Consider the following 27,913-nt stretch of genomic DNA (forward strand, 5'->3'; position numbering starts at 1 on the left):
TAATCGCTTTTTCATTTGATTTTAATTAATTAAGTAGTTAATGATTCATGCATAATTTGATTCATTGATTTCTTTCATCCATTTATTATGCACTTCATTCAGGTATTCTTTCATTGTTTCATTCAAGCGTGTATTATTTCGTTCATCCTTTCCTAACTTATTTTTTCATTGTCTTCCATTCATTCGTGCCCCTACTATTCTTCCGTTCCTTCTTGCATTAACTTATTCTATTTTTCAGTCAGCCTTTGATAATTCCTTCTTTCTGACCTTCTTTATTTGTCTTTCACTCATTTACTTCGGCGTTATTTCATTCATTCATAAGCAACGCATAGCTTTGAGTGTACAAGTACACGTTTGTTTCATTCCGTTCTGAATTGCTTCTTCTCTCTCTCTCTTTTAGAATAGAGAGAAAATGAAGAATACAAACCTCAAGTACCTGCGCGCGCAAGTTTCCTGCTCACGCATGCGTTAAGCGAAGCCGTCTTGGAGCGTAATAAACGCTTTCCGCGTTTCTCTCAATGCCAGGAACCGTAAAAGGCAATAATGAAACTGGTCGCTTCGCAGCTTCCCCGTGTCTCAGTATACGTATACTCTATTCTCTCTCTTTTTCATTCACCTTTTTATCCTTTGTAACGAAAGGAATAGGAAACGAGGTTCGCTCTAAAGAAGGAACGGGTCTGGGGTTTGCCGATAGAGGCGGGAAATGAGCTGACAGGAAGGTACCTTGCCTTCAACCGGTCGAGGTGGGGAAACGTTGGACCAAGGAAGAAGAGGCGAGGTGTTCAAGCCACTATGACAGGAAGTTTAACCAAAAGGAAGTGAAGAACGAAAGAGTGGGTGGGGATGGGGGAGGGGGGGGGAAGAGAATTTTGTGATTATGTCTGGCCCCCTCTTTTGTCCTTCCCGTGTAGTGGAAGGTGAGTCAGGAAATCACTTGTGAAATGTTTTTTTCTTCTTCTGAAATATCAGGGCGATAGAGTTAGTCTTAAGTAAAGGTACTGGAAGTATAATGGAATCAGCTAGAGCAAGACAGGGGTAATTGGAGATCACAGGGAGAGGCCTTCGTCCTGCAGTGGGCATAAATGTAGGCTGATGATGATAATGATGATGAAAAGTATTGCGCAAAACAGATGAAGACAAGAGAGAGACAGGGACTAGCGCAACTTTCTCGTCTTCTGTGTTTTGCCAGTATCTTTTCCAAAGCATTATGAACAAAATTACCCGGCAACACGTTATATTGAAGCAGAGTTACGAACTACTATATGCTTATTGGACAGTGCTGTCGGCCGCACAGTGTAGCGCCAAACGAACGAGGAAGTGCAATTTGCATTTAGGACTTCTGATCTAATTGTCAGGGAGCCGTCTTTGAGATTCTAATTTGGGCTGCTAGAAGCAAAAAGGAAAAGGGCCTATAACGGCGCAGAATATTCAATGGGTATCTTCACTCTTCAATTATTTAACAGTGTACTGCCAAAGAACATCATGAACATTTATTGACATGCCGTACCTGGCGTCCCGTTGCAGTAGGCGTACAAAATTAGCTCATACCATATCGACAATCAATCAATCAATCAATCAATTAATCGATAAATCAATCAATCAATCATTTAATCAACTTATCTGTGGTGTCAATTCTACTGTGGCATTGCTCTCATCTTCCAAGCACGTTTTACGCCAGCGCGTGCATCATCATCATTGTTATCATAATCATCATCGATTCGCGCAGCTTTTTTCTAAAAATTGATTTCAGAAGTGTAGAAAACATTGAAATAAAGGGAAATTAAGTAGAAGAGTGCACGTTCCTTTGATTCTTCGTTCATCCTTTGGTACTTGAAGTGGTCGTAAAAATAAGAGGATCGCGTAGGTTGAGGCAGTGCTTACCGCAGCGGCGTTGGTACAAATGAGGGATTAATCTGACTGTCTGGCGTCGTTAAGTGGCTTCGCCCCATAAGCTGCTATTTTGGAGACGTGCGTCGCAGTGGGTCGAATTGCGGAAGGTGCACGGCGGAAATGCGATCGGAGGCGCAGGACTTCCTTTCGAACTACCCTGCGGTCTTCCGGGAAATAGAAGTTGCTACGCGCGCTTGCAGTGACTACCCACTGGGCAGTCACTGCAAGTGGGTAGTAGTCACTGCACAGTGACTACTACCCACTTGCGCCAAAAGTGACTGCAGTGACTACCCACTTTATTGTAATGGTATTCGTGAATTTGTGTGAACCTATGTATATTTCATCACTTGAATTGTTCTAAACCCTTTAATTCATGTTTGGTCGACGATTAATTGGTTTTATATTGAAAACAGCGCAGAATACATCGTCTTGCGTAGAAATTAACCAAGAAAGCACACACACACACACACGACACACTTGAAAGACCTTGTTCCGCAACTTGTCAAGTAGGATAAACAAAAGTGTGTGCGCCTTTGTGTGTAAGAGAGAGTTAGAGATAGCGCTAACTAAAGAGCGCTAGGGCGCGGTGCGTAGCGCCCTGTCGACATCTTTAACGGTTTGCATGCTCCGACGACTGCCATGCTTTCATTTGCGTTCGATACCGCAGTATTGCGGCCGTACTACACCGTGACGGCGCTGCATTATTACACACACACTGTGGCTCATCATTATATTCTCTCGAACGCTGAGCGGATGCTTTGCTTCGCTGCCAACAGATGCGCCTGCTCTCTATTCCTTCACCCTCTTCCTCCTTCTCGCGTCCTCTTTCCTCCTTTCCTTACATACGTTTGTTGCGCGTACCCCCGGCAAGTGAGCGTACTATACCCACCCCCTTCGGCGGTATAGGGAATTCTGCCGCACCTAGCGGCGGTGTGGTGACGCAAGGCAAAGGCAAGGCCGGGAACTGCGCTTTTCGTCCGCAAACGCGTTCACCGCTGCGGCGCGCCGATCCAACCGCGCGTGTCATACGTACTATACACCGCCGGCGGCATGCGGCTTGCAAACAGCAGCCATATGTGGCGGGTCTCCCGCTGAGACCGAACGCGCGATTGTGAAGCTCCGCGGCGCTGGAACGAGTTTATTGGCCGCCGCGGCGTGGCTCGCCACACGCCGCTATCGACGATCGACTGTGACTGACTGCGCACCCGACAACCGCTTGGGAGGGTGAAACCTCCATCGACGCCGCTTCCTGTGTGTGGTTAGTGCGATCTGCGAGCCACGTGTGATGCGAAGGTCCCTCTCCCTGGTCGACGGAAGACGACGCTCTCCGACACGCAGTTCTGAGACGATTGACTCTGCTATCAGCGCGGTGAGAACGGCTGTCGATCGGCCGATCGGCGTTCTTTCTCAACTAACCGTCCTTCAACAGTGTTTCGCGAGCTTCGTGTGACTCGTTGCGAACACCGAAACTCTATGGCACCGATGAGAACCCCAAAAGGACATACGTCGTGGTGACCAACCAGCGCTCTCAGTGTACTACGCGAGAAACGAGCGGAATACGATACTGTTTGTTCGGCGCCCCAGTGTTCGCACTCCTTACCGCGTGAGTGAGGTAAAAAAAAATAATAATTGCGGAACACATCGGTGTCTTGTGAAAACGTTCCGGCGGAGGCCTGCACACCTGTCTTTGTGGTTCCCAGATTACGCCGCCGTTACAAAGGGGGGTGTGCGCCGCGGTGAGACGGATACACGCATTCGATCGTCGAAGCGGAGGAGGCAGGCGGAAGTGAAAGCTTTTGCAGCGCGCCGATCGCACGTGGCTGGCGTCGGCAGCGGTGGCAAGTGTTGTGTTGCGTGACCCTCGAGCATTGTGCTGGCTGGATTTGGCCGCCGCTCGCTTCTTCGACCGGGGGCGGAAAAAAAGACAAAAAGAAAGACCGCTGCCGCACTTCGCGGCTTCCACGTTCCGGACTCGTTCGCTGCCTTCCCGTATTACCTGGCGTCGTCGTCGTAGTCGGCACACCACCATGACCAGTGGCCGGGTTTTCTCCTAACGTGAGTCACCGAGTCGACCTTCGCCGCCTTCTTATATATAGACCTCGTAATTACAGCGTGCATTCGAAACGTCACGCCTTCGCTACTTGTGCTCGGTGACGTAGGGCGTGTGCTTGCACCACGAGACGCGTCGGCTGCTGGCCGCACTCCGAAAACAATCGTAGTGATGCCCATTGCATGTCCACGCGTCGTCGCCGAGAAGAGTCGGTGAAGACACGCCCTTCAATAAAGTTTAAATTTTAAACGATCGTGATGCGAGATAGTTGATTTTGAAAGCGATACAGTCGGATAGTTTAGCGTCGAGGGTTGGTCCGTATACCTTGCGTGGCGATATGGTTCTGCGGAATGACCCGGAATACGAAGACCGGAAACGATCGGACTTTGTTACGCACGAAAATTAGACAGCAAACTGGCGTATCTGATATCTTTGTTCAGGTTATAAGGAAGAAGCTGAGTCGTGCAGGTCGTGTAATGCGTAGAATAGATAACCGGTGGTCTACCTGGAATGTGCAGAATGGGTGGCAAGAGAAGGGAAACGCTGCCGAGGATGGCAGAGGTTTAGGTCGTGCGATTAGACTGATAAAATTTGCTGACAAAGGATGGAAAGCCTGCTAACGTAAGGCAGGAGAGCCCCTCCGGCAGTGGGTATAAAATATAGGCGGATGATGATACGTAATAAGTGCAGGTTTCTTTTATGATATTATAGAAGGCAAGATCCCCTATTTGATATCCTCGCACAACTGTTGTGAAGCTAATTCGGCGATTCTGGCCGAAATCTACATTGAAACCTGTGTGTTCTAAACATATGCGTGGTCGATCGAACGTAGCTCTTCTGTTGTCGGCCACGAACCTTTTTTTCTTCTTTCTTGCGTGAATTTAATGAGATACAAGCGCCTGGGGGTGCTTCTGTCCACTTCTTGCTGCGTAATTACAGCAAAATTAAAATAAACATTACTGTTGTATTATAATTGCAGAGTAGATAGTGTATTTTTCATAATTCTAGTTTGCTTGCAATGTTGTATTGTATTCACTGAAAATTGTTTCTACATTGCGTGATCTTAGTTGCTCTGAATAACCTGATGTTGTTCATTGTATAGTTATTTTTCTTTAATGTACGTATCAAACGGAGCTCTCGCATTCAACCTTAGATAATGACTGTGATACCACCTTCTGTATTTATGTCTTCTTTTTTTGAAAGAACAGTTCAGATTTACGAAAATAAAAATTGAAATATAGGAAGCGCTTACGAAAATTGTCGACGCGCAGAAAACGCAGCGCGTATGTGGTCCGCATAAAGATAAGGTCAAGTTCAGGCGCGAAGACGCACAAAGAATACTTTTCGAAGCGTGCAAGAAACACAAGGACGGCGCATTTAACTGATCTATAGTAAAATAGAGCGAAAAAAACACAGCAACTGTTGTAAGGATGTGCGATACGTAAGCGCTTCACACAGCACCATCAACGCGCTGTTTTGTGCGCGTGGAATCGCGTGCATTTACGCATCCTTTCAAATAGAAGCTTTCTATGTCTCACTGGTTCGTCCGTGAGCGCCGAAAACGCGCTGCAGGAAAGCCAACACACACAATGGAACTATCTGCGCATCTGCGCACACAATAGAAGAACGGCTGCGCATCTGCGCACACAATCGTTGAACATTACTACAGTTTACATATGCAGTTGTACCGATAAGCGTCACGCAATGCATTCCCGGCCTGTCACCATGGGTAGGCCGTGGGTGCAGCGCACGGCAGAAGAGCTGCCGTACGCGAACGTAAGCGCGTTCGTGCCCGTAAGGCCGATTCCGTGTATCGGCAACGGCATGCAGTCAGTGAAAGTGTGAGTGTGTGCGTGTAATCAACGGCTACATGATCTAAAATAAACGCTATGCAACTTAACGAAACGTGTCTTCATTCAAATTCAGCTTTCAAAAAATACAATCCTAAACAAGCAATCAAATCACATATGCATGGCATAGGGTCGCTTAGCATTTCTTGGGTTCGTTGCGTGGTCGTTTGCTTTGCACTTTGATTCAGTTTGCATGGGAGAAAGCTTCGCGTTCAACCATCTTTCTTTAAGAAAGGGGCTGTGATTTTTTTAGGCATACTGCGTTTATATAGTCTGTATATGGTAGCTAGTACATGTATATTAAGCATAGCTAGGTTTGCAGCCAAACCACCCAAACCGAGTAAGCTTCGATATCTAATCGGATGATGGTAGCGCGTGATTGCAGGGAACAAGAAAGAATAGCCGAGACACCGCGGTAGACAAGGGCGAAATTATTGAGGCCGACATCGTTTCAACAATCTGGTCAGATTGAGTGCTTCTTAACACCACTCGTGCGATGATGAGTGATAAAGATCCGGAGTTTCTCAGTAGGTGGCGCAAGCCTGCATTTCGCGTGTCATCGCTGAAGTGTGTTAATTAGCTGTTTCCCGGATTGAGTTGATAGCAACTTGATCGTTCTCGAACTGCGCTCAGTGATGTCTATATTACGAAATGTCGTGGTTCAACTCGATGCGTGACTCCCAAAGCTGTGCTAGAATTTTTCTCAACTATACGGGGATCGACTGTCGTGTGTATAGTGCTCGTACTCTGGCTGTGATGCGACGTGTTGTGGTGTGCGTTGTCCTTTTCTATCTTCTTCAAGTAAGCGGGTGTGGGGTACTTGGGGAGGAGTCAGTCGCTTGCACGGTTCTAAAGGGTGAAACGGAGTTTTAGAGAGAAAGCATCTTTAAGGATGCAAATCGGTTTGCAGTTTATTTTGTGTTTATTTATAATTACACAAAAAACAACGATACTAGTAATAACATGCATTGCCGCACTCATTTCAGAAGAATGCTAAGCGAGCTCTTGGCGCGCAATATACTTTCCAGTTAATATCTCCACACTCAATAGCGTGCATAAAAATTCTGAAAACAACAACAACAACAACAACAACAACAACAACAACAACAACAACAACAACAACAACAACAACAACAACAACAACAACAACAACAACAAGTGTTGTTGAAAGTTGGCGTTCTGTCTCCAGTATTCTTTCTTTTTCGAACAAGGTGAAGTGGTCACGACTGTAAACTTCGATATCACAAATTTATTTGGGCAAGTTGGTTGATTTTGAAGCGCCAGTTCTGTTGTGAATGTTTTTGTCTAGGTCCCATCCCGCCGCTCTTTAATAGACCATCATATCGCCGTCCATGGTTAGCTTGTAGCAACAGCACTTGCCCTTTCAAGAAATTCACGTTGAAGTTGAATTGCCGAACGTGTCTGCTGTGTTTTTTTTTTTTTTTCGCGTAGGTTCGTCGCAGGTTGGCTGCCTGCGCCTAGCGAATATGCTGCTGCTTTGGCCGCTTGCAATGTGTACGTCTGACGCATATGAGGTGCGTGTCGGGATCATTACCGAAGACCAGTCGATGCGCGTGGCGCACAACAACGGGGTCGTACGCGGAATGATTGATTACTAAGCCTGCGTGGCTGAATCTTGCAGGAACACCTGCATGACCTGTCGCGTCGATCCATCAGTTTTCTCGGCTGCGCGCTTCTTTACCGTTTAATGTGCTGTTTCGTCTCGGACGAGCGATATGGCGTATGTACGCTCAGACGATGTGTAGTCTGCACGACACACATTGCTGTGTCACACCCTCGCGGCTGATGACACACGCCGGTGTTGCACAGCCAAAAAGAAAATGCCAGCGCATTAGTAGTCGATTATCGTCTGCTAGGTTATCGTCTGCTAGGTTATCGTCTGATTGGTTATCGTGTGCTATATTATCGTCTGCTATGGTATGTGTCGTCTGCTATTAAGGGCGAAAACACCGATCGTATGCGAACGGCGCCTAACTGAGGCATTAGGTAAGCACTTAAAATATATTGTATACCCCTTTTTACGGGAAGTTTATCAATGCCTTTCCTGCAATAATAATTGTTATAATTTTTGTTAATAATTGATATACTCTCGAAACCCCTTGTACCTGATGTTGCACATTGTCTACAGTTCTTTTCAATATCAACTCGGAAGCGGTTATGCAAAATATTCGTCCCGGATATTAAGTCAGCTCCACGCGGAACAGTATGAAAGTGGCTTAATCGTATTTTTGCCCTGAGCGTTTTTGAGCGTTGGCACTAATTTGATCTAGGCCGTTCTTTTGCCACAGACGACAGAAAAGCATGCCGTGAAGTGCATTTGAAACACCACTGATGACGAGAAATTCCAGGATGCAGCATCAACATGGCAACCCACGAAACGATTGTAACATATTGGTCCGTGTGTTTATGAGAAGAAAAACGCCCTTGCAGAAGGCATGCATGGTATTCAATTGCATATCGACAGACATTATATTGAAGGCAATAGAAAATAAATGGAAAAACAACATTAGACGTATGTTTTTTTCTAAGGGCGGTTTTTGCCACGACAAAGATGAGGAGACAGATAGTTTGTCCACGTACCTTAAGATGCTACCTTGGGCACCTAACCCCGGTATTTAACACCAAGAAAGCCCAAAACCACTTCCACAGCTTAGGAAATTAGTTCATAAAAGCCTCTAGGGGTCTTACGAGCCAAAACCGCGATTTGGTAACAAGGAACGCCGTAGTGGGGGACTCCGGATTAATTTTGACCCCCCTGGGGATTATTTAACGCGAACCTAAGCCTAAGAAAACGAGTGTTCTTGCGCTTCGCCCCCATCGAAATGCGGCCGCCGCGGTCTCGTGGTCGACCGCGACTCGTCCAGTCCCATGCCGCTGGGTTAAGAGTGTTCGACGATGCTAAATGTTCAGTGGGCTGACTACTTGTTATACACACATATCAGTGTCGGTAACTTAGTGAGAAATTAGCTAAATTTACCGAGTTTTCAGTAATGTTAACGAAATTTCAGCCTTTTAGCGACCTTTTTTAGTGACGTAATATCCATATAGTAAATAAATTGTCCGTGGTGCCTTTCCTGGACATTGATAAATTCCACCTCCGGCGGCCTGTCGGTTAGCTCAAAATGGCGCCATTACAGAATTTGGTGAAATGAAATTAGCTAAATTTACCGAGTTTTCAGTAATGTTAACGAAATTTCAGCCTTTTAGCGACCTTTTTTAGTGACGTAAATATCCATATAGTAAATAAATTGTCCTTGGGTGCCTTTCTGGACATTGATAAATTCCACCTCCGGCGGCCTGTCTGGTTAGCTCAAAATGGCGCCATTACAGAATGTTGGTGAAATTTCCCTGCCAGAATTCCTCAGTACACTTTGGCTCACTTGAACGCTACGGCCCGATTTTGTAAGATGGGGGCTGTATGCGCCTCCATTTGTCGCTGTACTTCTAAAGGCGCTCAGAAAGGCTTATTAGTGAGCCAAGTGGGTGCAAAGCGCTATCTTAAAATGTGATATTGTTTTAGAAAGTGGGGGACGTTGTTTTGCCATTCCACAATTCCGACGGTTGACTGCCCGCAGCAAGATGTAATTTATGGGTATAGAAGCTTTATAAAGAAAATAACAAGGAAGACGTCTGAGGTGCATTCAAATCATTAAAAAAAATGGCTAAAATCTAAGGAAGTCATTTGCATCATCATGCACTTTGCGACTTTTCACTAGAAATGCATTCAGGACCGGTCTACATTGTTAAAGAAAGATGTTACCAACACTGACCTAAAAAAAAAAAGCCAGTTTCCTCCATGTTGAAAACCAAGCCTCCATGTAGCTAGCGCGTGTGCTACTATGGGCTACGTGTACGTAGACGGTGTTCAGAGCACGAAAGCGGGCTCTGACTCCGCGTTGTCAATCTACGAAGAAACGAAGAGATTACTATGTAATTTATCTATGCTTAACACATAGGTAAGGTTAGGTTAGGCAGTTCTACTACAGCAAGTTTAAAATAGAGATTACTATGTAATTAATCTATGCTTAACATATAGTAAGATTAGGTTGGGTTAGATGAGGTTAGGTTACGTTCAACAAACCAGTCAGTTCAACAAGCCTTTATGTTGCGCGGGAGTAAACATATCACTGAAGAGAAACACACATTTCTGGGGACAAACAATTGTTGTACTGCAAAGGGAGGTGCACATAGGGTGGTGATAGTGCGTGACTCGCTGCAACTGAAGGAACAAATCCGTGGTGTACAGCTGCGGCTGAGTCATCCAACATGCGGCGGTGTACTCTGCAGCTCAACAAATGTCGCTCGCCACATGGAGTCGTCCCGAGCTGAATGCCAGTGTATTTTTGAAGCGAATCTTTCTTTCCAAACACTTGCGGCATTTGCCGACTGTGGCTGCAGCCGCCCCTTTTTTGCCCGAATGGTTCGTACACATGAAAGCTCACATATATAGGAAATCAGCTTATATATACTCGTATATGTGAAGCATTCACACATTTAAGGACAGAAATACTATTATTTTAGGAACGTTTCGGCCGGTGGCCCGGCCTTCATCGGAGTGAACGAGACTGCAGAACATGTTCGTTTCCAAATTGTCGTATAAGGAGAAGGAAGCGTGGGAAGAGCACGTGGCTCCAAGCAAACTGTGAGCGAAAAAGGAATTACTGAAATAAAAGTTCTTTTGGAAACGGGGAACTAATGTATGGACAGAACACAACACATGGGTGGCAGCGATGAGTCACGGACAAGGCAGCGTTGTGCTGCATCCTCAACGAAGGGTTAAAGAAAAATGGGAAACAGAAAAAACACACACGCAAAGCGTCCTCTCTACGGCGGCGGAAGGGAAAAGAAAAACATGTGGGTACCTGCGGTAAGCCAGTCTCAAGGGGCGTGGGAAGAATGTGCGACACAATAGCGGCTCGGAACAGTGAAAAAAAAATAATAAAAAAAGAAAGAAAAGAGATGTACGTGGACGGTGTCAGGCATGTAGCAAGAAAAGAAGCGTTGTGGTTAAATTGCAAGGGATTTCCTTTCGGATTACAACAACATTGTTCTAATCAGAAGGCAATCACGTGTGTTTCCCGGAGCTTTCATTAATACCCGAGGCGGCGATATTAAACTTATAAGCTACGACTCACGAATTTCCCCAGTCGTGGTGTGAGCCAGTATCTGATCCCAATACTGTCGCACATAAGTCATTGTAAGAGTGACCAGGAAGGTTGACACGTTTGGATACGGAAAGGTGCAAAGGAGTTCTTGCGTGTGACCTGTAATTATTAAATCATATCTTGAAAGGTGTGTCGGTCTGACCAGTACACTGTTGATTACAGGTATAGTTACATTCAAGAGGGTAGATAACATTGGCGATGTCACAGGTGAACTTTCCTTTAATTTTATCGCAAGAGTTGGGCGTGGTGCTGATTGATTTTTGTGTCATACTTATGTGAGGACAGACCTGGCAACGTGATTAGGTTAGGTTAGGTTGGGTTAGGTTAGGTATACAGCCTGTGCCACGGATAAGGTATAGGATTGAATTGCTCAAGGTATCGCGTAAAATTTTATTTTACCTATGCACAACACGGGGCGGTTCCACAAATATGCGCTTAAGGCGATATTAAACACCAGTAATTTGTAAGAAAGCAACAGATGGCTTTCAAAACTTGCTTTCTATGACGTGCTTGCGATTCCGCAATTGCTTTCGGCACATGCAATTAGCAAAATCATGGCCTTCGAGATCAGCAGTTGTTACCCAGGGATCGCGGTCGCTGGGGCGTCAATTTACGGTGCTGGTGACGGAAGCTTCCGAGCTACGACATTTTCCAGCAAATCACAGATCGCATAGTGCATACACAAACGCGTGTGTAGGAAAACGAGGAGTAAAAACGCCGTCTTTGTAGTCGTCGCACGACGCCAGCTCCACCTACAAAACAACCTGTTTGCGCGTTCTGGACGTCTTGACAACGACCTCAACTCGTCAAAGTTGTTGAGATGGCAACCGTTCCCAAGGTCTGTCTCGAGAGGCCTTGAACGAGGTCGTTAGGGAGAAAACGAACGAACGAACGACAGCAAAAAAAAAAAAAAGAAGATAAAAAGGAAAAGAAAGCGTTTGCATTATATGCCCGACACGACGAAAGCGCGTCGTAAACATTGGCTGCAAGAAGCTCGCTGTATTCCAGGCACTATACTTTTGGGAGCTGTTTCAGGATTTAACGCTTTTTTTTTTATCCCATTCTTGGCTTCTACAGCTGCTGCATTTCTTACAAGCCATTATCTCCCCGTCTTTTTCTCGTGTTTCTTTTTTTTTTCTTTCTTTTTGTTTTTGCTATGCCGCTTTGCGTTCGTGATGACGTAAGCACGAGCTCCTTCGCGGAGTTTTGCGTTACCGCTTTCATCCCTTAGGCAACACGTTTCGGCGTGTTTTCTATTAGATATTTCCACGTCACACATTTAACGTCTGTTTACGTCCTTGGTTTACGCGCTGCTAGTCTAATAAGGAGACGTTTTTTTTTTAGGTTGGCGGCTACGCGAGTAAGATGTATATTTTATGTTCGTTGCGAGCTTGAAGGCCCTTCCCAGCGATCTCCAATTATCCCTTTTGTTGCGGCAGATGACGTCACACCTTATGCCTGCGAATTGCTAATTTCTTCACACCGCCTATTTCTCTGGCTCCTGGACTGCGCTTGCCTTTCCTTGGCACCTATTCTCTAACTATATAAAGAGCACCGGTTATCTACCCTACGCATCACACGGCCTTCCCAGCTCCATTTTTTTTCTGTTAATGTTAATCAGAATATCAGCTATCCCGGCTAACGTCTAAAATTTGTCGTTCTGTCGCCCGTTTGGTGGTCCTCAGCTTCTACTCAAGTTTCTTTGCTAACCACCAAGTTTTTGCCCGATATCTTAGTGCCGGTAGAATTGGGGGATTGTACAAGACGTACAAAGCGTACATCATGCAAATTGCAACCACTCCTTGTGGCCGTAGTTTGCACAATTTAGAGACAAAAGAGCCTAAAGAGGTGTAAACCACGGACGACGCAAAAGCAGTGCCGGCGGAACACGTACGCTATTAACTGCCCGTTAGTCACAAAGTTCCCGTATGGCATTTTCTTTGCACGTGCACGTGTAATTCTCTTTTTATCTCCCAATTTTTTTTTTCTGTTCTGTCCTCCCCCTTCCTCTATGTAGGGTAGCCAATCGAAAGCATTCTGTGGTCGACCGTTCGTTCTTTCACATTCATCTTTTGTTGAAGGGAATAGCTTTCTTTGGGTCTTTCGGCAGTTTTCGCGGTCGGTCGGTGGTCGGACTCGGCAAGGAAAACGTTCGCTTTCTCTCTCGCGTTCGCTCGCTCGCTCGTTCGTTCGCTCGCTCGTTCGCTCGTTCGTTCGTGCTGTTAGCTTACATTGACAATCATCGGTGAACGGGTCTCTTCGCATTTTTGTTTTGCACAGACCGTTCCCAAAAGGAAACATCCAGGGGCCTTGGTCAAAGTACTTTTGCATGCGGTACTCTCTCTCTCTCTCTTCTGAAGGTGTACGGTTCATTGCATTCCCATTGCTCCCTTTACAGATAACTGTCCTCGATGCTTCCGCGTCTGACGAGCCCACATGTCTCCTTGTATGGTGTGTCGTGTAACCACATGCGCAGGTGCAAAAAAAAAAAAAAAAGAAAAAAAAAAGCAGGGACGCGGCGAGTGATTGTCTATATGCTTTCGTCTGCCCCAGCTTATCTAGTGCGCAGTTATTTTTCTTTTTTTTATCGCGCTTCGGCCGCCGCCGTGCATGACGTGTCCGCCCGAGAAACGGCTTACGCAGACGTCGAGCCCGATAAGGATTTATAGTCGCTCGAACAACAATCGAGTCGATCGTCCGCCGAGCAGCAGCTATACAGTTTCCCCGGGTGATTCGTCGTCGCCTGGTATAGGCCTCGTTATATGACTGGCAGTGTGCGCCTCGCTAGCTTACACACACGCGTTCTCCGAATGAACCGTCCCGTGCGATTTGTGCCGGCGGCCACCATTTGCGCTGTAAGCGGACTCCGCGCGAAATCGTTGACGTCGGCGGCGACGCGAGCTTTCCTGGTCTACGTGAGTTCGTCGTGTTGTCGTTGATTTTGCTTAATCGTTTGTGGTATACCCGTCGTGGTGGCTTAGCGGAGACTATGACGTCGCCTGATATAAGCCCGAGGTCGCGGGCTAGCGTCCGTGTGTTGGTTGCACCGTGCGTTGGTTGCACGTTAAAGAAGCTCAGGTGGTCAAAATTATTCCAGTGTTCCCCAAAACCGCGTGCCTCGTATAATCAGATCGTTTCTTTGTACGTAAAATCCCAGAACTTACTAATGAATGAATTAATTAATTACTGTGAATTCTAAATGTCGGTCGAGAGTGGGACATGTCGCTAGCTTTTTCACGACGGTCAATTGTTGAAGGAACAAAGGATGATCATCGATGAAGTGAAATAGTTCGAAAAAAATTTTTTTATTACAAAGTTTGACCAGCGGCGTAAGACGAGTGAAGCGCCTTACTAGTACAGCCTTTTTCAAAAAATATATCGGCTACTCCGCGAATTTCACCATATATGTCGTTCGACTATAAGCTGTGATTTCCATGGCGCTCCTGACAGTCTCGACCTCTGTTTGGATGACAAGTACGGGAGGGAGTTATTTTAATTCCTCAGAGCGTTGGAAATCATATCATTCCATAGGAACCCCCTTAAACAGCCTGTAGTGAGCATGGCGATAGCATACAACGTAGCCCGTATACTACTGACAAAGACTGTACAGGCACTGTTTATGTGTAGTGAGTCCAGCAGGAATCTGTGGACTTCACTGTGTGGCTCATAATTGCTGCTGTAGTGCGGTGATCGCACCCCAATGCAAAATATCCATTTGCAACAATAATAATAATAATAATAATAAAGAAAAGGCTTAGGCAGCTAAATATTGATTTATTGACTGATTGATTAAAAATTACTTCACTGACCCAAAAAACAAGAAACAACGGCCCTCGTGTGTTGCCCTTTGACGGGGTTTTCAAGGCTAAGTGAAATTCAGGTGCTGCGCTGGCACAGCTCGTCATCAAATTGAAAAAAAAAGAAAAAAAAAGAAAAATTATAGACGAGTGTTCTCGCTTTCAAAAAAAAAAAAAAAAAGAGAAAACCATTGTGCCCGTTCTTACTTTAGCGCATTGAAGAGAAATGTGATTTCACCTGTATTAGTAAATGACCCTTATATACAATACCAAGAACACCAATATTGTCTCCAGAAGCGGTTTGGTCGCCAGAAAAGGCGCAAGAAAGGACAAACGGTGGCGACGCCGTCGTGAAGCTTCCGCAACAGCTGGAGCTTCACGTAATATTCCGTAATACTGTACTGGGGGGTGGGGGTGTATTCTGTAAGTGTCCGCTTAGTGGGCATGTCCATTTCGTCTGCTGCTGAAGGTTTGATTGGTTGGGCTGGGGTACGCGTCAGAAGTATAGGCAGGCGCCTCCAGCCAATCAGCACTTCGGCAGCAGACGAAACGAACATGTCCACTAGCTGGACGCTTACAGAATAGCCCCTCCCCGCATTGCGCAAGTCAGCCAGAAACCATAGTCGTTCGCACACCGTATACAAGCGAAGCTGAACGGGTTGTCCGTAAATTATTTGGCGAATTCGCGGTCCACTGCTGTCAATGGCGCACGTTTTACGGGTCGGCGGTGTTCTCGCTGCTTTGCGCATGGCGTCCTATTGGCGAGAGTTAAGCCTGTCTGTTGCCTTCGTAATAAGGCATGATTACTAGCGTAACGAGACAGGGACTAAAGAAATAACACCGGACCATGCTAGTCCGGTGTTCTTTCTCCTAGCGTGTTCCTGTGTTCTTTCTGTAGTCTCTGTCTTGTTACGCTAGTAATCATGTTTTATTATGCAAATCGTTACCGACTAGCCCAACTTTCTGCCTTAACTATGTTGCCTTCGCGCTCGTTGTCCGGCTTGGAAGTGCCTTTGGCAGAGGTCCGCTCCGCCCTGTACCTGCAAATGCGATGGATTTGACGTTGGCGTGTGTCTCGCTAGTCGAACGCGATCAGTTCTCTTGAGATTCGCCCGTCGACGTCTTTCTGTGGCGATTAATGCAGCGGCTTTCTTGCTTGGCGCCATTGCCGCCGACGCAGTCGGCGACGTGGAATAGTTGCAGAGCGGCTGCCTGTTAAACACGTAATGAAAAAGATTGCGGGAATGTCAGGAAATGGCGCGTTAAGAGGTACAATTGAGTGGAATGCTTTCTCCGGCGCTGTTCGTCTGAGCTTGCACGAAGGCGAATCAGAAAGTCTTCACCCCTATATTTTATTAGCCAAAATAAGATACATACAGGTAATTACAAATATACGTTATATACTACGTACCTTACACTATTTTTCCACGCAGTCCCCACACCGGTTCACGCGTTTGTCCCATCGCAACACTATATTTGAGATGCCTCTGTGGTAGAATTCGTCCGGCTGACTGTGGAATCACCGTCGGATGGCTATCTTAATTGGCTTCATCGTTGCACGATGAAGCCAAGCAACTTCTCCAGTGAACCGAAAACCTTTCCCTATACGTGGGCTACATTTCCCTGTGGATTTCGATGGGCGTTCGTCCCTTGCTCCATAGAAAACCAATCGCACTTCGTTGCTGGTACGCCGTGGACGTGTGAAGCACAACCGCCACCTTCAACAACTGACGACAGCGCCGCACCGCGGAGCTACCGGCAGATAAGGCCGGGCCGGTCCAAGAAAGGTCCGCCGCTGGGAACAGATATGTTGACTTCGCGTTTACGACCGTAATTTGGCTAAAAAAATCCACGCATCTCCACGAAGTGAATCATCACGAGTGGGCGAAGCACTGGGGATCGTTCTAACCGTCAATCACCCGTGACATTGCCCACCAGCATGTAAATGCATGTAAATGAGTGACAACGCGTGTGTACAGTATATACAATGTTTTGTTTGTCATAACTCGTATGTCGTGTTGAGTTCTGGATTCCGTTTTCCCTTCATTATCACTGCTTTGTGGTCCGTGAAATGTAGAGCCCATGGTTCTTCGATCGGATCTAGCCTTAAGTTGGCTAAGACAAGGTCTGTGCACGTTCCCCTGGTGGCTGTTGGTTGTTTCCAGTCATACGAAATGCATCGTAGAGCGTATCGAGACGTATACTGCACAAGCCAGTCGCTGTCCGTGATGTACGAAGGGGTTGTTCTTGTACTTTGTTTCGTATTCGCGCATGGCTAGATCGATGTACTTTTCTACGTTGCCTCGGGAGAGATTCGGGGCAAGTACACTGTCATGACGACGGTTCCGTTGGATAGTTTTATTGCAGAGTGTTCGCCGTTGTGAGATTGGCTCGTTATTGGTAGGTCGAGATCCACCGCGGTCTCTGGCAATTTCACGTACATCCCAACACCCACCCGCCGAACGCTCGGCTTCTTCTGTGCAGGCGACGGGGAATAATTCATTGATGTGTGGTCTCGCGTTCCACGTCTCGGTAAAGCAAAGGACGGGTGGTTTCGTTAGTATGGGATCTCGAAATTAGGCATTTTTTTTGCGCGGCTGTGCACGACCTCCGGGATCGGCCCACTGCAAGAGCACGGACAACGTGGACGGATGGACAAGCTTCGACCCTGAGGTGCTTCGCCCCTAAAAGTTGGGCAAGAACTTTCCGATTGGCCCTCGTATCATGGTAGAGTGCCGGCCTTGCATGCGCAATGACCTTGTAGGTTCGATACCGGGTGCCGGCTTGGTAAGGTACAGGCTTCGTTTGCGTGATGATGATGATGATTTCGTGACGTACATACATGGCATAGATGTTCGCTGGAGCTCGGCAGAAAGCACTTTAAAGGGGCACCGAGTTGGCGCAGAACTATCATGTGTGGGAGCAGCAAGAAAGCGTCATCAGCGCGAAAAGGCCGAAATAAAATCCATGTGCACTCGTTCAAACTGCGTGCCCCTAGAATCGGAAAGGGAAGTGTGGCTTTACTCATCGTAAGCGTGGGCCGATCCCAAATACAGCGCAGTCTAAAAAAAAAAAAAATGTGGCAGATTGCACTAGTGGTGTAAGGCTGGAGTAAACAGCGGAGCTGGTGATCGACCTAGCTTCTTCCACGTTTTACAAGGCTTGGCTAAGTTTTGCTAGGAAATGCTAAGTGCTGCTAGGCACGGTATTCCGAATCGGCTCGCCACCGATGTGCAGATTCTCGCTTGGCCGCGCGACGCGCTTCAAGATGAGCGGCTTCTTCTTCGGGTGTCCGGATCTTCTTTGGTCGTTCCATGTCAACGCTACATGTACTCGCCACAGAGTCAACGAGCTACAATTCACCACCACCACCACCACATCAACGAGAGTTCTGCGGCCGTTGCGGCGGCTCCGAGCTTTATCTCCCCGGTGACGTCACGGCCAAGCTGCGCCTTCGCACTTGCCGGGGCGTGGCTGGTCGAAACCAAGGAGGTTTAAAATAAAATTTGATTTTAAACTTTCTTGGTCGAAACCTGGCGAGTCGCCGCCAGAGGCGCCTGCTGCAGTCACGGACACCGCGCGCGTTCGGCGCGAACGCGGGGAAACGGGGAAACGCGGACGGCGTCGGCAGCAGCTCTGCGCGTTGCCTCGTTGGTGCTGCTACAAATTCTTTCTCTCACCCTCGGTCTCATCTTTTTCTTTCTCTCTCGCGAGCATAGCGCGCGCCGCGCGCATGCTCTCCTTCCCTTTCGTTAATGTCCCATGTCAAGGCAACATGTGTACGGCACAGAGAGGAGGTGAAGCACACGCCGCTCCGCGAGGTGGTTGCTAGACAACGCGCGGTGTCGTCATCACCAGGAGCAGTTTTTGTTGGCACCACGCGGCGCAACCAAAAGCTTAAACAGCTCCGCTGGTAAAAAAAAAAAAAAAATTGCGTAGCTTGCACTGGAGGCGCAATGCTAAAGAGACAGCGGAGCTGATGGGCACTTATCTAGTGCTGGCTTTTGGGCTAGGCTAAGCACTACCAAATCATCCCCAGCATTTCTCGTCATTTATTATTTTTTGATTATTGATTAGCTATTGATTGGCTATCAATTGGCTATCGCAAGGTATTGACCACATATTTGGGCTAGGCTAAGCACTACCAAGTCATTCCCAGCATTTCCCGGAATTTATTGATTATTGATCGATTATCAATTAGCTAATAAATGGCTATCGATGACTGACTAAGCTTAAGTAATCCCAACCATGCTTAGCTAGACTTAGCCAGGCTCAGCTTCGCTAGTTCACAGGGGTGTGCCTTTGCGCTTGGACCCTTTCTGAACTGCCGCCAGGATCGGCCCACAGTTTGTTGATGACAGACAGATTACGTTCTGCATTAATAGCTCCGCTATTAAAAGAATGCCGCAGTTTCGCCCGAAAGCGAAGCATCAATTGCGATAGAAAATTCGTAAAGAGCTATACGGAGTAAGGATAGTAGTTTTATCAGCTGTATAAACTTGGACATGTAGCAGCACCAGCAACGCGCAGAACTGTTGTCGACGACGTCGGCGTTTTGCCCGCGTTCGCACCGAACGCGCGCGGCGTTGGTGACTGTTGCCGGTGCCTCTGGCGGCGGCTGGGAGGTTTTCGACGAGATCAGAACGGGACACTAGTCGAGCAGCGTCGGAAGTCTTTAGCACCTTCTCGGCTCGCACCGTTTTATTGCGATAGCAATTATATGGACACTTCAAGCGGATTTCTGCAGTCGTCGTCGCCGTGAGGTTCCGTATTAACTCCGAGGGCGATAAAATCGGGCCTTATGTGCGAGTGAAAGCGCGCGGGGGCGCGCGCTATCACGGATAGCGAACGCACGGCGGAGAGCGAACGCGACTTTCGTCGCGTGAAAGGCCGTGGGGGTATGGGAGGGAGGGGGGGGAGACGCTGTGCTGCGGCACCAAATGCGTATCTTGCAACAGGGCGCAAGGGGAACTGGCACTCCCACGAGAAAGCAGGAAAGCGGGAAGGCAGCGCGGGAGGAACGGGGGGGGGGGCAGCTTTTACTCTGCCAACAAGTGCGCTTGTACTTTGCACCGGTGCGGGCTGCCGCGCGCACCGTATCTTGAAAGCGGTATCCACACTGCCCTGGTCTAGGAACGTTGGCTCTGACCTTTGTATGCGCTGTGCATTCGCCGCTCGGTTTCCGTTGAAGCGATAGACCGCACGAACCTTCGCTTGCTGCCAGCGTTTTGACAGTGGTTGTCTGCGGTCATCGAGTGTGATCTATTTATGTTTGCGTGTGCGCGCTGACACCACGCTTGTTAATTCAGTTAGTAAGCGAATGTGTCCAAGTTTATGCAGCGATAAAACTGCTATCACTACGCCGAATAGCAGTCTACACTAATTTGCTATCGCAATTGATGCTTCGCCTTTCGGGAGAAACTGCGACATTAATATATATATATATATATATATATATATATATATATATATATATATATACGCATTTGGTGCCGCAGCTACACGTCGCCTCCCCTCAAAAAATTGGGAGGACGCTTAAGCTTCGCTTTTAAGAGTGAAACGCGATAGCGTTCAAAGATCCCTGACTGCTGCTCACGCTTCCCGACAACTGCAGCCTAAGCTATCGTAATGTTTACAGGGAAACACTGGCGGCGAACGCTATGCACGAAGGCGAGCTTCCTGGTAGAAACGCGGCCTCTTGCGTGGGACGATCCCGGATATTGCATAGCTGCGCCAAAAAAATTGCATAATTTTCAGGTTTCCGTTTTTGTTTCGTACTTCTAATATTTCAGTCTGAGAAGATTTAACATAAAAGGCATGCGCTGTGGGTGTTTTGTTTCATGATATTTGTTTGTGGATTGTCATTCTCAAAATTCCTCGGAATAGCTTTGCGAAGAATGCAAGACAAGGTATGAGCAACATTAATGATAGAATGGTGTGGCATACCTAAAAAAGTTGTCGCAGTTTCACCTGAAAGGTGAAGCATCAATGGCGATAGCAAATTTGTAGAGAGATATACGGAGTAATGATATTAGCTTTATCAGCTGTATAAACTTGGACATGCAGCAGCACCGGCAACGCGCCGAACTGTTGTCGACGCCGTCGGCATTTTGCCCGCGTTCGCTCAAAATGCGTGCGGCGTTGGTGACTGTTGCCGGAGCCTCTGATATAAATAGGCACTTGGTGCCGCAGCTAAACGTCGCCTCCCTTCCCTCCCCCTTCCCCCCCTCCCCCACGGCCTCTCGCGCATCGGAAGAAGGCGCGTTTGCTCTACATATATGGTGATTGTAAAGGAGGAAAGAGACGCCTACTTCTGCAGCCCTTAAAGGGACACTAAAGAGAAATAGGAAGTTCAGCTGGAATAAAAGAGGGACCTTCAGGAATGCATGCCGTTTTTGTTGGGTGCAAAAATATGAGTTATTAGCGGAGAAATTCGTAAACAAAGACCAGTAGTAAGTGGTTCTTGAGGGAAAGGGAAAGGTTGGCGCTATCTTCTGCAGCCCTTGAGGGAGCACGGCTCAGCGCCGTAAACAAAGACCAAATATCTCTTCCTCAATTTCTCTCACCCTAGATTTGGCGCTGAAGCAGTGTCGTCACAGATTGCATTGCTCTCAGCGAATCAGAATGCGCCATGATACGTCACCGCTTGCGTAAACGGCCGAGGCGCTGGGCTGGATGCATCATGGCTGCATGCATGGTCGCTGCGTTTGCGTTCGCCGCGATGGATACCGTAGCTGCCGCTGAACCTTGCAACAAAGAGCTCGCCAGGAAAGCAGGACTGCAGTTCAGCGATATTCAGTGAAACGGAGCGCGAAATGATCCTCTGTGCTCGAGCAGTAGGTGTTTCCGCGTGCGATGGCGGTGAGCCGCCGGCCGCGCCGGCGGAATGCAGAGCTTCGTTTTCGTCGATGGAAGGCGAAGCGTCCGGTCCGCCAGGCGACGATGTTCCCGACAGAACAAGCGTAGAAAGTTGTGCACGTACTCGGTATGGTTATTTCGTGGCTTTATTTAATGACATTCAGCACTCACCGAGCCGCCAGTTTGCTGCTGCAGGGGCACCGGTAGGAGGTTTGATGAAGGCCGCATTGAGGGAACAGCTTCTCGAGAAAGGACTGGCCTCTGGGGCACGCCAAGATACTTTCCGAGGGCAAGTTTATACACATAATCCGAGGTCGAGAAATGCAGAGAGCACGCCATCGGTTTCTCTGGCTCTTTTGCCACTTTATCATCGGCAGAGCACTGAGCCATTGCGAACGCCGTGGAGCCGGGGCTCTCCGAGCGACGCCACATGAAAGGACACAATCGAGTCAACACTGCCGCTGCCCCTGATCAAGCGCCTTGGGCCATTTATACAGCCCTCAACACTACACACACGAGGCATTCTCTGACTGTTTCCCGCGAAGTCAACGTTTTTCGAGCCACGCAACACGCAACCAAACACCGTAGAGCGGAACAGGCGCGCGCGACGAAGCATTGACCAAAAACGAAACTACGAAACTATCACGTCCGCATGTATCACCATGCCATTTTTTCTTATTTATTTAATTTTGTGCTAAACTTGTACATCCTCGCTTGAAACGGTTTAAAAAGTTGGAAAATGCTGTTTATGTACGTTTAAGGTGTATTTTATTTTGCATTTTATTAACAGCGATAAATCGCTCTCGACCAATCGCGACCGGCCTGCGTTTGTAATCTCCGACGTCACATCACGTAGTGCGGGAATTTCGAAGGGGCGTCAGCACCTATTCTTCAGTTTTTCGCTATTTTCTCGCTTATTAAACATCTGTTTGCAGTAAGAATGGTATGGCTGTGATCGTGAAAGGATAATCTACCATTTAAGCTCAACTTCCGGTTTATCTTTAGTGTCCCTTTAAGGAAGCACGGCGCAGAACGCGCGTTTGTTCTCCGCCGTGCGTTCACTCCCCGTGAAAGAGCGCGTCCCTCGCGCCCTTTCACTCGCACATACAGCGTTCGGCGGCGCGCGGCCACGATTTCATCTCCATTGACGTCATACGGAACCTCACGGCGACGGCGACGGCGACGCCGACGGCGACGGCGACGCCGACGGCAGAAATCTGCTTTTGAGTGTCCATATAATTGCTATCGCAATAAAAGAAAAACGATTCGTTGGTGTGCGTGATGAAAATAATGAGTAGTTATGATCAGGTGCACAACACAGGCACGGGCTTGTTTTAACTGCTTCTTTAGTTTAGTTTGTCATCTGTGTGCTATATACTTCTACCCTTAAGAAAATGAAAGCATACGTAAGTCAGCGTATGTGCATGTCACCTTCGTGCCTCGTCCCGGTCAGTTTGCGCGGTTATTTGTTCACTATGAATCAGAACCATATAACCCACCAACAAGCCTTAACACAATGATTTAATTTTTTAAAAGAAAAAAAATGGCAGCATATCCACGGGGTGAATGATGAAGAGTGGGGCGAAGCATCACCGACGGTGGTGGCGTCGTGGTCGGGAAAGGCACGCAGCAACGAGGTGATGGCGGTTATTCGAGCGGTGTCGTTCTTAATGGACGATATCTTGGTTAGATTGTTCGAGAACCACAACCGGTCGCAACACGTCGCAACTGTGGCCGAACGAAACGTCCAGAAAGTCTCTCTTGAACCGGGCGTCGGCACCTTCGCGTTCTTTTTGGCACGTTTTGCAGCCGCCTCTCGAACTCTGACCTCCTCGTTCGCCCGTCGATAGGCACGCTTTCTCGTCGCTTCTCGTTGCCGGACGGCTTGGAGATCATCTTCTCGTGCGGCCTGGCGCCGCTGCCGCGCCGCTTTGGCCTCTCGTTCTCGTACACCGGGATCTTGTCGGCGCCGCCGCGCAGCTTCGCGGCGCGCTTCTGCCTCGCGCGCCCGCACGTCGGGGTCCCTTCTTCGAGCGCGAGCCGCCGCCGCCCTGCGCGCACGCCGCTCAGCAGCCTTGTCCATCTTCCGCAGACCCTCTGAACGCGCGCGCGCCAAAACGGCGCGTTTATTGTATTATAGAGCACCCCCTGGCGTACGGCGCCGCCGAAGAACACGCGATCGTCTCTCTCCTTCCGTACGTGTGACGTCATTCCTGTTTTCATAAAACTAACCTTTTATTTTTTCATACTACAAGTAACGCCCTCTAGTATCGTACCATCTTGCATTTTTCAGCGTATATGCATTCGTTATATAGTACAAGTACCGCCCTCTACGGCCAGTTCAAGCACGCGTTCGCTACGCGGACGCTGGCGGTTCACTCCATTTATATATACGTGCGAGCGAGCGAACGGGAGAGTGGGGCGAAGGGAGGAGAGAGAGCGAACGGCGAGAGAAGGAGCGGCGAAGCACTGCACCTACCCTCTCCTACACTCTCTCCACACACGCGGGAGCTCCGCCGAGCTCCCGCGATGCGAGCCCCCTCACACGCCAGAGCGCGCTCTTCCTCTCCACTCACTCTCCGCTACTCCGGAGGCGGTTACCTACGACGGGACGCTCGGGCCACGCCATAAGGAGCTTCGGCCCTAAAATGTCGCAGTTTCACTCGAAAGGCGAAGCATCAATTGCGATAGCAACTTAGTAGAGAGCTATACGGAGTAAGGATAGTAGTTTTATCAGCTGTATAAACTTGGACATGCAGCAGCGCCAGCAACGCACAGAACTGTTGTCGACGCCGTCGGCATTTTGCCCGCGTTCGCACCGAACGCGCGCGGCGTTGGTGACTGTGCCAGGGCCTCTGGGAGCGGCTCAGATGTTTTCGACGAGATCACAACGGGAAACTCGTCGAGCAGCTTCGGAAGTCTTTACCACCTTCTCGCGTAGCACCGTTTTTATATAAATACGCATTTGGTGCCGCAGCTAAACGCCGCCTCCCCTCCCTCCCGTCCCCCCACGACGTTTCGCGCGACGGAAGAAGTCGCGTTTGCTCTCTATGTATGGTGATTGTAAAGGAGGAAAGAGGCGCTTAATTCTGCAGCCCTTCAGGGAGCACGGCGCAGAACGCGCGTTTGTTCTCCGCCGTGCGTTCGCTCCCCGTGAAAGCGCGCGTCCCTCGCGCTCTTTCACTCGCACATACAGCGTTCGGCGCGCGGCGACGATTTCATCGCCGTTGACGCAGAACCTCACGGGGACGGCGACGCCGACGGCAGAAATCCTTTGAGTGTCCATATAATTGCTCTCGCAATATATTAGGAGGGCCTGCGTGGTTGGGGATGACTTTCTCGGCCGCGGGCGCCAAAGCCGACACCGACGCCGTATTTTCTGCCACACGGGGCCCTTAACGCTATACCGCGTTAAAATAAGGGCTGAGCTTGAAGATAGTGCCACGGCCTCTACATGCGGCCGTGGTAGTGCAGTCCGCGCCCAACAAGGCCTTCTCTTTCTTCGATGTCAACCGCCGTTAACTTGCCATTTTGCAAGAGAAGACATTAAATATCGATGCAACCGAATATCTTTAAAGAGCGATAGTATCGCTCTTTAATCATTTTCTGTTAGGCATGCTCAGCTAAAAGATATTTGCCGCTGGCGGAGCGGCTTAAAAATGGTCTGGTTTGATTAATTGAAGTTAGGACAGTGAAGGAGTATTCTTACAAACTGACACTTTATTGCCAGAACGATCGCAGGGACTATGAACGATAACATGTGGCGTAGTGCTGGCTTACTCTGGCTGCGATAGCGATGGCAGGTGTGACTGTGCGCAATGCAATGCAGTGCTGTATGGTGAAACAACTATAGGCTAAACGTTTTTGAGGAAACTGGCTCTTGTAACGTGCTATGCTGCGAATTGTAACACAATTCCTCGATTCCTTGTCGACTCGCTGTTGCTGCGCCGCTCGTATCGTATGAATCCTATGAATTCCTCCTGCAACCTTTCAGGCGGCATTGGTTGGCGTTATTAATGCGAAAGTCATTAATTATATGTCCCATGAGGCATACCAGTCGGTGTTGTACGCCACGAGTGGCGCCAAAAGTTAATGTGACATCATCAGCGTCTTGTGTGACGTCAGCAGTAATACAGAAGATAGTAAATGGCATAACAGCGTTAATTAGCAGTAATTGTGTTTAGTTATTGTGAATTCGGCTGAATTAAAGGGAATTGAAGTTAATAAAGTGAATGAAGGTGAATTAAGTGGATTAATGTGGATCAAGTTAGAGTAAGGCAACCAAAGGTGGTGTAAAATGAAATAAGGTAAAGTAAGTAAATTAAGATGGATTGAGGTTATGGCAAAAAATAGAGCAAGGTGAATTAAGGTGGATTAAGGTACAGCTGTGAAGGGCACGTGACAGTGTAGGATGCAATTAACCACAATTAATTACCGCAGAGAAACGAAAGCGAAGAAAGGAACGCAAACACGGTTGTAGTACTTCAGAAGTCTAACAACAGAAGTGATAAATTAGAGAAGTCAAAATGTTTTCGCGTTCAAATCACGTAAAGATACTTAAGCGACTGTCAATATCGATTTTGGCGTGTGCACCTAATCAGTCACCCGCCGATAACGCACGAGGTTGCGGGATCAAATCCCGGCCCCGCGGCGGTCGCATTTCGATGAGGCGCAATTTTATTTATTTATTTATTTATTTATTTATTTATTTATTTATTATTTATTTATTTATTTATTTATTTATTTATTTATTTATTTATACATGTACCTACAACGCGCTCTAGGGGCATTGTTGTAGGGGGGTTTACTATACAAAATACCTAAACGACATCATGCAATACAAATGAAACAATTTATCAGCATCCGATAAATGCATGGTACCAATACATAGACAGGACAATTGCCCTTGATATCAAGAACAGCGGTCTTCTAAAAGTGAAGGAAACGCTGTTAGTGGGCAGGTAACAATCCGCACCGGGAGGCTATTCCACTCATGTATTGTTCTAGCAGAAAATGCATTTCCAAAAGCGTTTGTACGGCACATATATTCGCGTACTTTCAAAGGATGGTCCCTTCGTGAAGAAATGTAGCTAGGTGACTTTATGTAGTTATGTTTATCGATCCCTGTATAATATGTTTTAGAAGAGACATAATCTGAGATATTTACGCCTTGATGAAAGCAAAGGCCATCCCAATGCGTTGACAATTTCGCTTGAGCTTCTCGTGAAGTCGTAATTGCCCGTCACCGACCGGGCGGCACGTTTCTGGACACACTCCAGTTCATTGATATTTTATTTAGTTGCCAAAAACGCAAAAACGGCTGTGTTCCGTGCAGTGGGGGTACGTCAAATATCCCCTGGTGGTCAAAATTAACCCGGACTACCCCACTACGGCGTGCCTCATAATAAAATCGCGGTTTCGGCACGTGAAACCCTGGAATTCAATTCAGTTAATCAGAGTCGGCGTCACCTTTAGAGACCAGATTGGTAGCGACGTGACATGACACTCTCAAATAATTGCACATATGAAAAGTTCTAGTTTGGGATTCCCTGTCGTGTTTCATTCCGGGAGTTACATAAACAACCCTGTACTTTGCACGGTGCACTTATTGCATCCATTTAGACCACGTATAGACTGTCGCCTTTACGCTCTCCGCCAGTAAAACGCACTCAAGAGCGTTGAACGTCTCATTATAGAAACGTGCCAACATGGCGTTCCGGTTAACTTGTGACTGGAAGATGTTTTTCTGTTTAATGGGAAAGCATTATATGCCCCACGAAGCGGAAAATCCGGCGTCTGGCGTTAACATCCGATGTTACCACAACCAACGTGACCTAGTGATGGCGTCACGTTCGCGGCGAAGGACCTGATATGGCTTGCACTGCGAAATCCCATAGTCACGTCGTCGGACGCCGTGCCCCCCCACACAAATAAGAAGTTGACTTTTCCCAAATCAAAAATTGAGCTGACCCAAGTTCAAAACCGGCCAGGCGTCCCACAGTTGACTTGGATCACCCCCAAACTCCTGGTAACCCACCCTCAAAATTGACTTTGTGCAATCCGAACCGCTTGACCAAGTGAAAAGTATAGCGCGGAGGAGTCGGAATGCTTTCGCAGTCAATGTACGTAAGGATACTTAAGTGCCTGTGTAACTTTTATTTATCATTAGGCCGGAAACGAATTGCATACACGCATGCATACGCATCTCCTGCGAACGCCAACGAGCGTTTTGAGACTATATTCACTCGTGCGTCAGGTCGCATAGCAGTGATTTGCTTTAAA

The 27,913-nt window shown here is 47.8% G+C and overlaps 1 protein-coding gene across 3 annotated transcripts in view; it reads left to right on the forward strand.

The window, feature by feature from the left end:
* The window catches only part of LOC119466537 (ras-like GTP-binding protein rhoA), a 57,620-nt gene that overhangs the window by 19,910 nt on the left and 9,797 nt on the right, over positions 1-27,913 (forward strand). Inside the window, exon 1 of one of the 3 annotated variants that reach the window (XM_037727062.2) lies at positions 2,811-3,945. The exons of 1 other annotated variant lie outside the window; for it this stretch is intronic. The gene's annotated coding sequence lies outside the window, so the exon portion shown is untranslated. Of the gene's footprint in view, positions 1-2,810; positions 3,946-13,648; positions 13,892-27,913 lie in introns of those variants that run through there. One more of the 3 variants, XM_037727065.2, reaches the window with a different exon arrangement.

The sequence above is a fragment of the Dermacentor silvarum genome, chromosome 10 (assembly GCF_013339745.2).
Source record: "Dermacentor silvarum isolate Dsil-2018 chromosome 10, BIME_Dsil_1.4, whole genome shotgun sequence".
Lineage (NCBI taxonomy): Eukaryota > Metazoa > Arthropoda > Arachnida > Ixodida > Ixodidae > Dermacentor > Dermacentor silvarum.